Genomic DNA, 10,035 nt, shown 5'->3' with positions numbered 1-10,035 from the left:
TCCAAGGTATTTATGGTTATTATATCTTTATTTTTGTTCATTTATTTTTAATGGGAGCCATGGGTGGTTTTTTTTGTTTTTTTTGGGGTTTTTTTTTAAGGTTTATTTATTTTTGAGACAGAAAGAGACAGAGCATGAGCAGGGGAGGGTCAGAGAGAGAGGGAGACACAGAATCTGAAACAGGCTCCGGGCTCCGAGCTGTCAGCACGGAGCCCAACGTGGGGTTCGAACTCACGGACCGTGAGATCATGACCTGAGCCGAAGTCGGACGCTCAACCGACTGAGCCACCCAGGCGCCCCTGGGTGTTTTTAATACATGAAAAAAATTGACATTTCAGCTCAGTAGAAAGGGGGAAAATTATTCAATAATAGAGCCTACCAGACAATCATTTGAATGCAAACAAAAGTATACCCTTACGTCATACCAAATATTGTCAACTAGCATTGTAGCAATGATTCATGAATAATAATGTAAATTAAATTAACTCAACAGAATTTATGTTAAGCATTATAAAAAGGGAAGTATACTGCCATTATATCAGGTTCAAAAGTTCATTTCTTAAGTCAGTGATACAGCAATTTAAGAAAGTGTACCCATGTGTTTCTTGCTGATTTATGATGTTCAAACTATGTATGTCAAAATGTACAGAAAACAGATCTCTATATCAATACATCAAAATAAATGATCTACTTAAAGTCTACACCTGAATTACATAACTCCTACAAAAATTGAAATTTGTACCTTCCATTATTACTAACAGAGCACCCTAAATCAACTGTCTTAAATTTAGTCCTTCACAAAAGAAATAGTCCAGAGGTGTCCTTTACAAAAAAAAAACAATAGTCCAGAGGCAGAATGGCTACAAGACTGGTTGGTTCAGTGGCTCAGTAAAAACATTCAGGTACCAGGTTCTTTTTTTTTTTTTTTTTTGAAGTTTAGATAGTTTACTGAGAGCCTCCCTCTCCCACCCTCACAATCTCTAGGTCACTTTTTCCTCTTATAGATCTTGTGTGCTAGCCCCAGGAAGATGGCTAGAGGTGGGGGCATGGCCTACTGCTCGATGAGGCTCATAGGGTGGCTTTAGCGTCTTCACACTGTGTGAACACAACTGACAGGTTCAGCTCCTCATATAGTGCCTTCACCCGGGGTACATCCTCGGCCATAATTCTCCTGAAGGACCCGGTGCTGTTCTGGAGAGGCCCGCTGTGGACACTAAACTATCAGCCAGCTGCATTTGTTGTCCTGGATGTCAGTGCCAATCTTGCCTGTCACACTGGGTCCCCAAAGAGATCAAGATAATCATCCTGAATCTGAAAGAACTCCCCCATCTCAGGATCTTATTGGCATTGGCATGTTCTTTCTCTTCGTCCGTGCACGCCACATACATGGCAGCAGTACAGGAAGATGGAGGGAGTAGAAAGCTGTCTTGTGCTTAACAATAGATTTGTACCTCTTTGCAGTGAATCTGCCAAGATCCCCATTGCCCTGGGGGGCTGTGATGAGGTCAGGGTCTGGCTGATCTCAGTCTGATAGGAACTCTGTAGGAAAAGCTAAAGGATAGCAGAATTTCATCTAGCACTTCTTCCAGATTGTCACGGTGCTGAGGATGGAATGGACCATCCAGAGACAGGAGAGGCAATTTCCTGGCTCAAGGAGGTCTTGGAGTACGGTGCGAATGAGACCAGTGTCAGCAGAGTTTGACAGCACTGAGAACATTTCAGGAGCTGGTGGAGCCAAGGAAGCAGGATGCTGATAGTCTCTGGTGGGCTGGTGTGTGGAACTGCTCTAAGCTTTCTTCCTGGTGTCATGATGGTTATCAGAAGCCAGGCATAGGTTTGGATGCCATCAATGACGCTTTGCTTCTGGAAGCATGTATCTACCACCTGCTGAAGCCCTAGTGGCAGGAGTAGCCTTCTTACCTGAACTTAAGTTGTAATTCATTTTTGAAAGACAACGAGACATTACATCCAGACAAGGAGGTATCCAAAAAAAGATTAAGATTCCATTTCACCCTGCATGGTTTCTTAAATCTTTGAGGAAATCTTTTCCAGAAATAATTTGTCAGATACATCTTTTGTTTATCTGTCTAGAATTGGGTCCTATGATCAGTCTAAACCAATTGCTAGCAATGAGAAAAGGATTATCATTAATGACAGAAACTGATCTGTGTTTATTCCCTGTCCTGTGATGGGAAATTGACACTCAAACTGGCAGCAAACTGTAAGGAGGCAGTGACTAAGATAGTCCCTGAATGTCTGCCACAAGCACATACTGTGTTCTTAATTCATTCAGTAATAAGAAGGAGTAGAACCTAATGTTTGAAAATGCTATTATATCATATAAAAATACAGATAATTCTTAAGTTACATGGTATTTGTGCTCTACACACTTTCCCTATGTAGGCATCCAAATAGAATAATAGATGAAAAAATTAAAAGTGGGAATATTTTTAAAAACATTTTATTTATTTTTGAGATAGAGACAGAGTATGAGTCGGGGAGGGGCAGAGAGAGAGGGAGACACAGAATCTGAAGCAGGCTCCAGGCTCTGAGCTGTCAGCACAGAGCCCAACACAGGGCTCAAACTCACGAACCACGAGATCATGACCTGAGCCGAAGTAGGACGCTTAACCGACTGAGCCACCCAGACACCCCTAAAAGTGGGAATATTTTGAGTACATTTTAAAGCTGTATAGACCACAGTAAGTATTACAGTTCTTTCTCTCTACTGGAGACTTCTGGCATTAACAATTTAGAATTATGCAGAGTTTTCTATCTCTTTTATATATAGATTTCTAATTATTTTGCTGACTCAAATACAGTTGAAAATATTATTTTAAAAACACTGGTTTTTTCTTTTAATTTTTCTTTTCTTTTCTTTTTTTTTTTTTTTGAGTTTATTTGAGAGAGAATAGGGGAAGGGCAGAGAGAGAGGGAGAGAGAGAATCCCAAGCAGGCTCCCCACTGTCAGCAAGGACCCCAACGTGGAGCTTGAACCCACGAAACATGAGATCATGACCTGAACTGAAATCAAGAGTGAGACACCTAACAGACTGTGCCACCCAGGTGTCCCTAATTTTTATTTTACTTTAATTCCAGTGTAGTTAACATACAGTGTGATATTCATTTTGGGTGTACAATGTAGTGATTCACCAATTCCATACATAGTAGTGTTCATGATAAGTGTGCTCTTAATCCCCTTCACCTATTTCACCCATCCCCCTTCCCACCTCTGGTAGCCATATGTTTGTTCTCTAGAGTTAAGAGTCTTTTTTTTTTTTTGGTTTCTCTCTTTTTTTTACCCTTTGTTCATTTGCTTTTTAAATTTCACATATGAGTGAAATCATATGGTATTTGTCTTTCTCTGTCTTGTTTCATTTAGCATTATACTGTCTAGATCCATCCATATTGTTGCAAATGACAAGATTTTATTCTTTTTACGGCCAAATAATAGTCCATTGTATATATACACTACATCTTTTTTATCTGTACATCTATTGATGGACACCTGGGCTGCTTCCATAATTTGGCTCTTGTAAATAACGCTGCAATAAACATAGTGCTATATATATCCTTTTGAATTAGTGTTATTGTATTCTTTGGGTAAATACCCAGTAGTGCAGTTACTGGATTGTAGGGTGGTTCTGTTTTTAATTTTTTGAGGAACCTCCATACTGTCTTCCACAGTGGCTGCAGCAGTTTGCATTCCCACCAACAGTGCAGGAGTGTTCCTTTTTCTCCAAATCCTTACCAACATTTGTTGTTTCTTGAGCTTTTGATTTTAGCCATTCTGACAGGTGTGAGGTGATATCTCATTGTGATTTTGATTTGCATTTCCCTGATGATGAGTGATGTTTAGCGTCTATTCATGTGTCTGTTGGCCATCTGTATGTCTTCTTTGGAAAAATGTCTATTCATGTTTTCTGCCCTCTTTTAACTGGATTGTGTGTGTGTGTGTGTGCGCTTTTTTTTTCTTTTCATGTTGAGTTGTAATTTTTTGTCTCGTGATGAGAACTCTTAAGATCTATTTTCCTAGCAACTTTGGAATACATAATGCAATCTAGTCATAATGTTGCCCTGTTAACTATAGTCAACCCTCTGCATTGTATCCCTAGGACCTATTTATCTTATAACTGAAAGTTTGTATTTTCTGGAAACGTTCACCCATTTCACCCACCTCATTCACCCACTCATCTATTGATGGACACTTGGGTGGTTTCCATCTCTTGGCTATTGTAAGTAATGTTGCATTAACATGGGAATGCTGATATCTTTTTGAGATAGTGATTTTATTTACTTCACATAAATACCCAGAAGTAGAATTGCTGAATCATGTGGTAGTTCTATTTTTAACTTTTTGAGAAACCTCCATATTATTTTCCATAGTGATTGTACTAATTTACATTCCCACCAACAATGCACAAGGGTTCTCTTTCTTCCACATCCTCACCAACACTTGTTATTTTCTTGTCTTTTTGATAAATAGACATTCTAACAGGTGTGAGGTAGTACTTTATTGTCATTTTGATTTGCGTTTCCCTGATGATTCGTGATGTTGAGCACCTTTTCATGTATCTGTTGACTTTTTTTTTTAAGATTTTATTTTTAAGTAATTTCTGCACCCAATATGGGGCTCGAACCTACAACCTGGACTTCAGGCCACAGCTTTTAAGATGTGCAAATAGGCCTCTTTCACAGAAAGACCTGTTTTTCGGTCTGCTGCCCCTGCACTGGGTCCTGGGGAAATAGGTGCAGTGAGTCTGTGTGAATCCATTAAGAACAGTTTCTTAGTTTGCTATACCCTTGTGGGGCTTGTGTATGAAAGCCCCATTGTCTTTCAGAGCTGGATGTTTTGGGGGCTGTCTCTCAGTTGGAAATCTTAAAAGTTGGGGTGACAGATATGTGTTCAAATCTTTTCACTCCTCAGGGAGAAGCTGGGAGTTGTGGGTTCCCTCCTGCTTGTGTGTTGTTATGCCTGGGGTGGAGTTTTGTGAGATTGTGTCTTATCCTCTCCTACCTGTTCTGATATGGGTCCCCCACCCCCGCCATTTCTCATTTACCTGATGTATAGGAGTAGTTCAGCTAGTTTCTGGATTTCTGCCCCCCCACCCCCCAGGGAATTGTTCCATATGTAGGTATGGTTCAGTGTGTCCATGGGAGGAAGTGAGCCTGAAGCCTCTATGTCATCATCTTGAACCACACTCTGTATTTCTTTTTAAAAATCTCTTTGTTACAGCAGCTTAAACTACACCTAGCTATGATAAAAATACCTGGGAGTGTCTGTCTTCAGGATCTCTAATAACTGCATGAAGGATAAAACCCAGTTACCCATTTAGTCAATAACAGATAACTAATTTGCCTTAGTTTCTCACTTGTTTCTCCACTGTTTTTTAAAGTTGAGGTATAACCCATAGTCAATATAATACATAGGTCTTAAATGTTCATTTTGATGAATTTTGACAATTTTTATATACTCATGTAACTACCACTGAAAGGAAGCTACAACAGATTATTTCCATCATTCTAGAAGGTTCTCTTGCATTCCATTTCAATTAGCTTCCCCCCATTCCCAGGCAACCACTTTCTCATTTCTATCATTATAGATTAGTTTTGCCAGTTCTAGAAATTGATATGTGGAATCATACGGTACGAACTTTTTGTAACTTCTTTTGATTAATTAACGTAATGATTTTCATTGACGTTGTTACATGTATATCAATAGTTGTTTTTTACTTTGTATTTATTTATTTATTTATTTATTTATTTATTTTTATTAAAACAACTTTTTTTAATATTTATTTTTGAGAGACAGAGAAACAGATGGGGCACGAGTGGGGAAGGGGCAGAGAGAGAGAGGGAGACAGAATCTGAAGCAGGCTCTAGGCTCTGAGCTGTCAGCACAGAGACTGATGAGGGGCCCAAACCCACAAACCATGAGATCATGACCTGAGCTGAAGTCAGATGCTGAACCTACTGAGCCACCCAGACGCCCCTACTTTCTATTTTTTTAAGTTTATTTATTTAAAAAATTTTTTTAAATGTTTATTTATTTTTGAGAGACAGAGACAGAACGCGAGTGGGGGAGGGGCAGAGAGTGAGGGAGACAGAATCTGAAGCAGGCTCCAGGCTCTGAGCTGTCAGCACAGAGCCTGACGCAGGGCTTGAACCCACGAACTGCGAGATCATGACCTGAGCCGAAGTCGGATGCTTAACCAACTGAGCCACCCAGGTGCCCCTTAAGTTTATTTATTTTGAAAGATAGGGAGAGGGAGAGAGAATGCATGCACATTCAAGCATGGGAGGGGCAGAGAGAGAGAGAAGACAGAGAATCCCAAGCGGGCTCCACACTGTCAGCGCAGAACCCAATGCAGGGCTCAATCCCATAAACGGTGATATCATGGCCTCAGCAGAAATCAAGTGTTAGATGCTCAGCTGACTGAGCTGCCCAGACGTCCCAATAGTTGTTTTTTACTGATGAATACTATTTCACTGTATTAATGTACTGCTAATGGTAATTTGTTAACCTGTTGATGGAGATTTGAGCTGTTTTGAGTTTTTTGACTATTGTGATTCAAGCTTCTATTAACATTCTTCTACAAATCTTTTTATGGAGATATATTCATTTCTCCAGAGTTATTATCTAAAAGTGGAATTGCTGGGGCGCCTGGGTGGCTCAGTCATTAAACATCTGACTTCAGCTCAGGTCATGATCTCATGATTAGTGAGTTCTGGTCCCACATCCAGTGAGCTGGAGCCCTGCTTCGTGTGAGCGCTGCTTCTCCCTCTCCTCCTCTTCCTCCCTCCCTCTCCTCCTCTTCCTCCCTCCCTCTCCTCCTCTTCCTCCTTCCCTCTCCTCCTCTTCCTCCCTCCCTCTCCTCCTCTTCCTCCCTCCCTCTCCTCCTCTTCCTCCCTCCCTCTCCTCCTCTTCCTCCCTCCCTCTCCTCCTCTTCCTCCCTCCCTCTCCTCCTCTTCCTCCCTCCCTCTCTCTCCTCCTCTTCCTCCCTCCCTCTCTCTCCTCCTCTTCCTCCCTCCCTCTCCTCCTCTTCCTCCCTCCCTCTCCTCCTCTTCCTCCCTCCCTCTCCTCCTCTTCCTCCCTCCCTCTCCTCCTCTTCCTCCCTCCCTCTCCTCCTCTTCCTCCCTCCCTCTCCTCCTCTTCCTCCCTCCCTCTCCTCCTCTTCCTCCCTCCCTCTCCTCCTCTTCCTCCCTCCCTCTCCTCCTCTTCCTCCCTCCCTCTCCTCCTCTTCCTCCCTCCCTCTCCTCCTCTTCCTCCCTCCCTCTCCTCCTCTTCCCCTCTCCCTCTCCTCCTCTTCCTCTCCCTCTCCTCCTCTTCCTCTCCCCCTCTCCCAGGATTCTCTCTCTCTCTGTCCCTCACTCACTTGTACCCTTTCTCTCAAAAAGAAAAAAAGGGGAGTTGCTACACTGTAGAGTAAATATATGTATAATTTTGTAAAAACCTACCAGTTTTCTAGTGTGTTACACACTCACCGGCAAAGCATAAGAACCTCCTTTGCTCCACGGACCCACCAACACTTGATTTTAGTCACCCTAGCAAGTGGGTAATGGAATCTTTTGTGGTTTGAATTTATATTTCTCTGATGATTTAAATATGTTCCTCACCTTTTCATGTGCTTCTTGACCAACAATATATCTTCCTTTGTGAAATGTCTACTTCTTTTGCCAAGCTTTAAAAACTTGGATTGTTTTTATTGCTGATTTGTATTCATGTGTCATGCATATTTGCATTTATGCATTATGGACAGAAGACTTTTTGTAAGCTACCTCCCACTGACTTCTGATCAATTTGACCTGAAGAGCTGTGGTTCTACTTTTCTTAGCAGGCAACTCCTATACCTTCAAAATTAGCTGGGCCAGTGTGCAAACTTAAGTATCCAGAGTGATGATGAGCATGCACGTTTCCCACTGTGCCCTTCAAAGATGCTACTCTCTTATCTACCTGTGGAGGCACATTTTTATTTTATTTTTTTTATTTTATTATTTTATCTACCTGTGGAGGCACATTTTTATTTTTTATTTTATTATTTTATTTTATTTACTTTTTTTTTTTTTTTTTTTTTTTTTTGAGAGAGAAAGAGCACACGAGCAGGGGAGAGGGCCAGAGGGAAAGTGAGAGAATCCCAAGCAGGCTCCACGCTCAGCACAGAGCCCAACGTGGGGCTTGATTCCGGCACCCTGGGATCATGGCCTGAGCTGAAATCAAGAGCCAGACATTCAACCGACTGAGTCACCCAGGCACCCTACAATTTGTTCTTAAACCCTGTTACATCATTTTCAAAATGTATTCAAAAACAAGTCTTCAGTAAGATTTGTAGAAAAGGTCAAGGAATCCATTTTTAAAAGAAGGAAAAATGGAGGAATAAGAGGAGTTGCATTCTCAACGCGACAATATATGACTGCTCAGGGTTTTAAACTCAGATTAAAATGATTATCCTTGGGGGCACCTGGGTGGCTCAGTCAGTAGAGCATCTGACTCTTGGTTTTGGCTCAGGTCATGATCTCACGATTTCATGGGTTCAAGCCCTATGTTGGGCTCTGTGTTGGCAGTGCAGAGCCTGCTTGGGATTCCCTGTCTCCTCTCTCTCACCCTCCCACACTCACACTGTCCATGTCTCTCTCAAAATAAATAAACTTAAAAAAAATTATTCCTTGATTAGGGTGAAGTTTCTTTGGAGTTTTACATAATAACATCAAAACACGTTCAGTGATACATTATTAAACTGAGTTTATTATTAACTTCATTATGAAACTTCTGGAGTAAACTTTGAAAATGTGTTTCTATCCTAAGCTGAAGTTCCTTTTCTACCTGTCTGTTGGCACAGAATCCTAGTCCTGGATGGACATCAGACTGTCTTCTTGCCCTTTAATAAATCCATGTGATACCACATGGATCTGTGTTCTTTTTTTTTTTTTTTTTTTTTTTTTTTTCTTTTAAGTGTCAGAAAGGAAGATTGGTATTTTAAATTCCCATTCTAGTGCTCTGAACCCTCTTTGCTGGCTTGTTCCTTCTTACCAACTCAGCTCCTGTTATCACATAATATAGTCAAATCCTGTATTCTGTTCTAATTAGAGAAGGGACATTACTCTCTTTCATTCTTATACACATTTAGACATATTGCAAAATATTCCTTTAGGTATCTGTTTTTTAGCTTGGATTTTTTTTTTCTTGAAAATGAAAAAAATGCATGTTTTTAACTTTACTCACAGGTCTTTGCTTTAGTTCTTTACTCATTCCCACTTGATCCTTTGTAAGTCACCAGAAAGAAAAAGAAAGGATATAATTGGACTCCCTTTGGGAGTGGACAGGCAGGACGAGGACATGTGTAGAGGGTGAGGTGGAGCAAAGCACACCCAGAGACAGAGGCTTACCCCCCTGGACACACCAGGAGACGTAGAGGGACATGGAAGCAGAGCAAGGCAGAGATGAACAGATACAGAAGTTATGTATGTTCCTAAATAGGCCTAAGTCTAAATCTGTTGCTTTAGGCACTTTGAGGAATATGGGCGTAGGAAGCTCGTTTGAGAACTTGCTTTCCTTCTGATATCTTCTCCTTCAAGAGGTCTGAAGTCACTGGTTTTTCTTTGTTGTCATGGAAGTAGTTCTTAAAGAATTAACAACTACAGAATTCTTTGTGGTGCCAGAAGATGACGCTAGGGTGATAATCCAGAAGGAGAAATCTGTGTCAGTTATCACCTTACTGCGTCTTCGCTCCATGTCTACTCTTGAATGTATGTTCTGCAGTAGTGGACAGATCGCTTCCATCTCCGTTACGGTGACTGTGATGTTAGGCTTTCTCAGCCGAGGGCACTGGAGGAGCAGGAGGGAAGAAAAGGACTGTCCTGCTGATTTGGCTGGTGAATGAGTAGTGTGTGTATGGGACATCTGATGGAGTTCTGCCCCAACCACGGATTGTCTTGATGACCTTGCAGCCTTAACAGGCGATAGCCATCTCCCGGCCCTGTGGACGAGAAGCCTGTTCCCTGAAGGATTCATGCTTTGCTTCGGTGATTCTGCCAACA

At 41.4% G+C, this 10,035-nt stretch overlaps 1 pseudogene; it reads right to left on the bottom strand.

Annotated features, from left to right (window-relative positions):
• Positions 1-985: 985 nt before the first annotated feature.
• Positions 986-9,730, bottom strand: LOC132693067 (farnesyl pyrophosphate synthase pseudogene; annotated as a pseudogene).
• Positions 9,731-10,035: the final 305 nt, after the last annotated feature.

This window comes from Panthera onca, chromosome B1 (assembly GCF_046562875.1).
Source record: "Panthera onca isolate mPanOnc1 chromosome B1, mPanOnc1 haplotype 2, whole genome shotgun sequence".
Classification (NCBI taxonomy): Eukaryota; Metazoa; Chordata; class Mammalia; order Carnivora; family Felidae; genus Panthera; species Panthera onca.
This window is presented reverse-complemented; position numbering and strand designations above follow the sequence as displayed.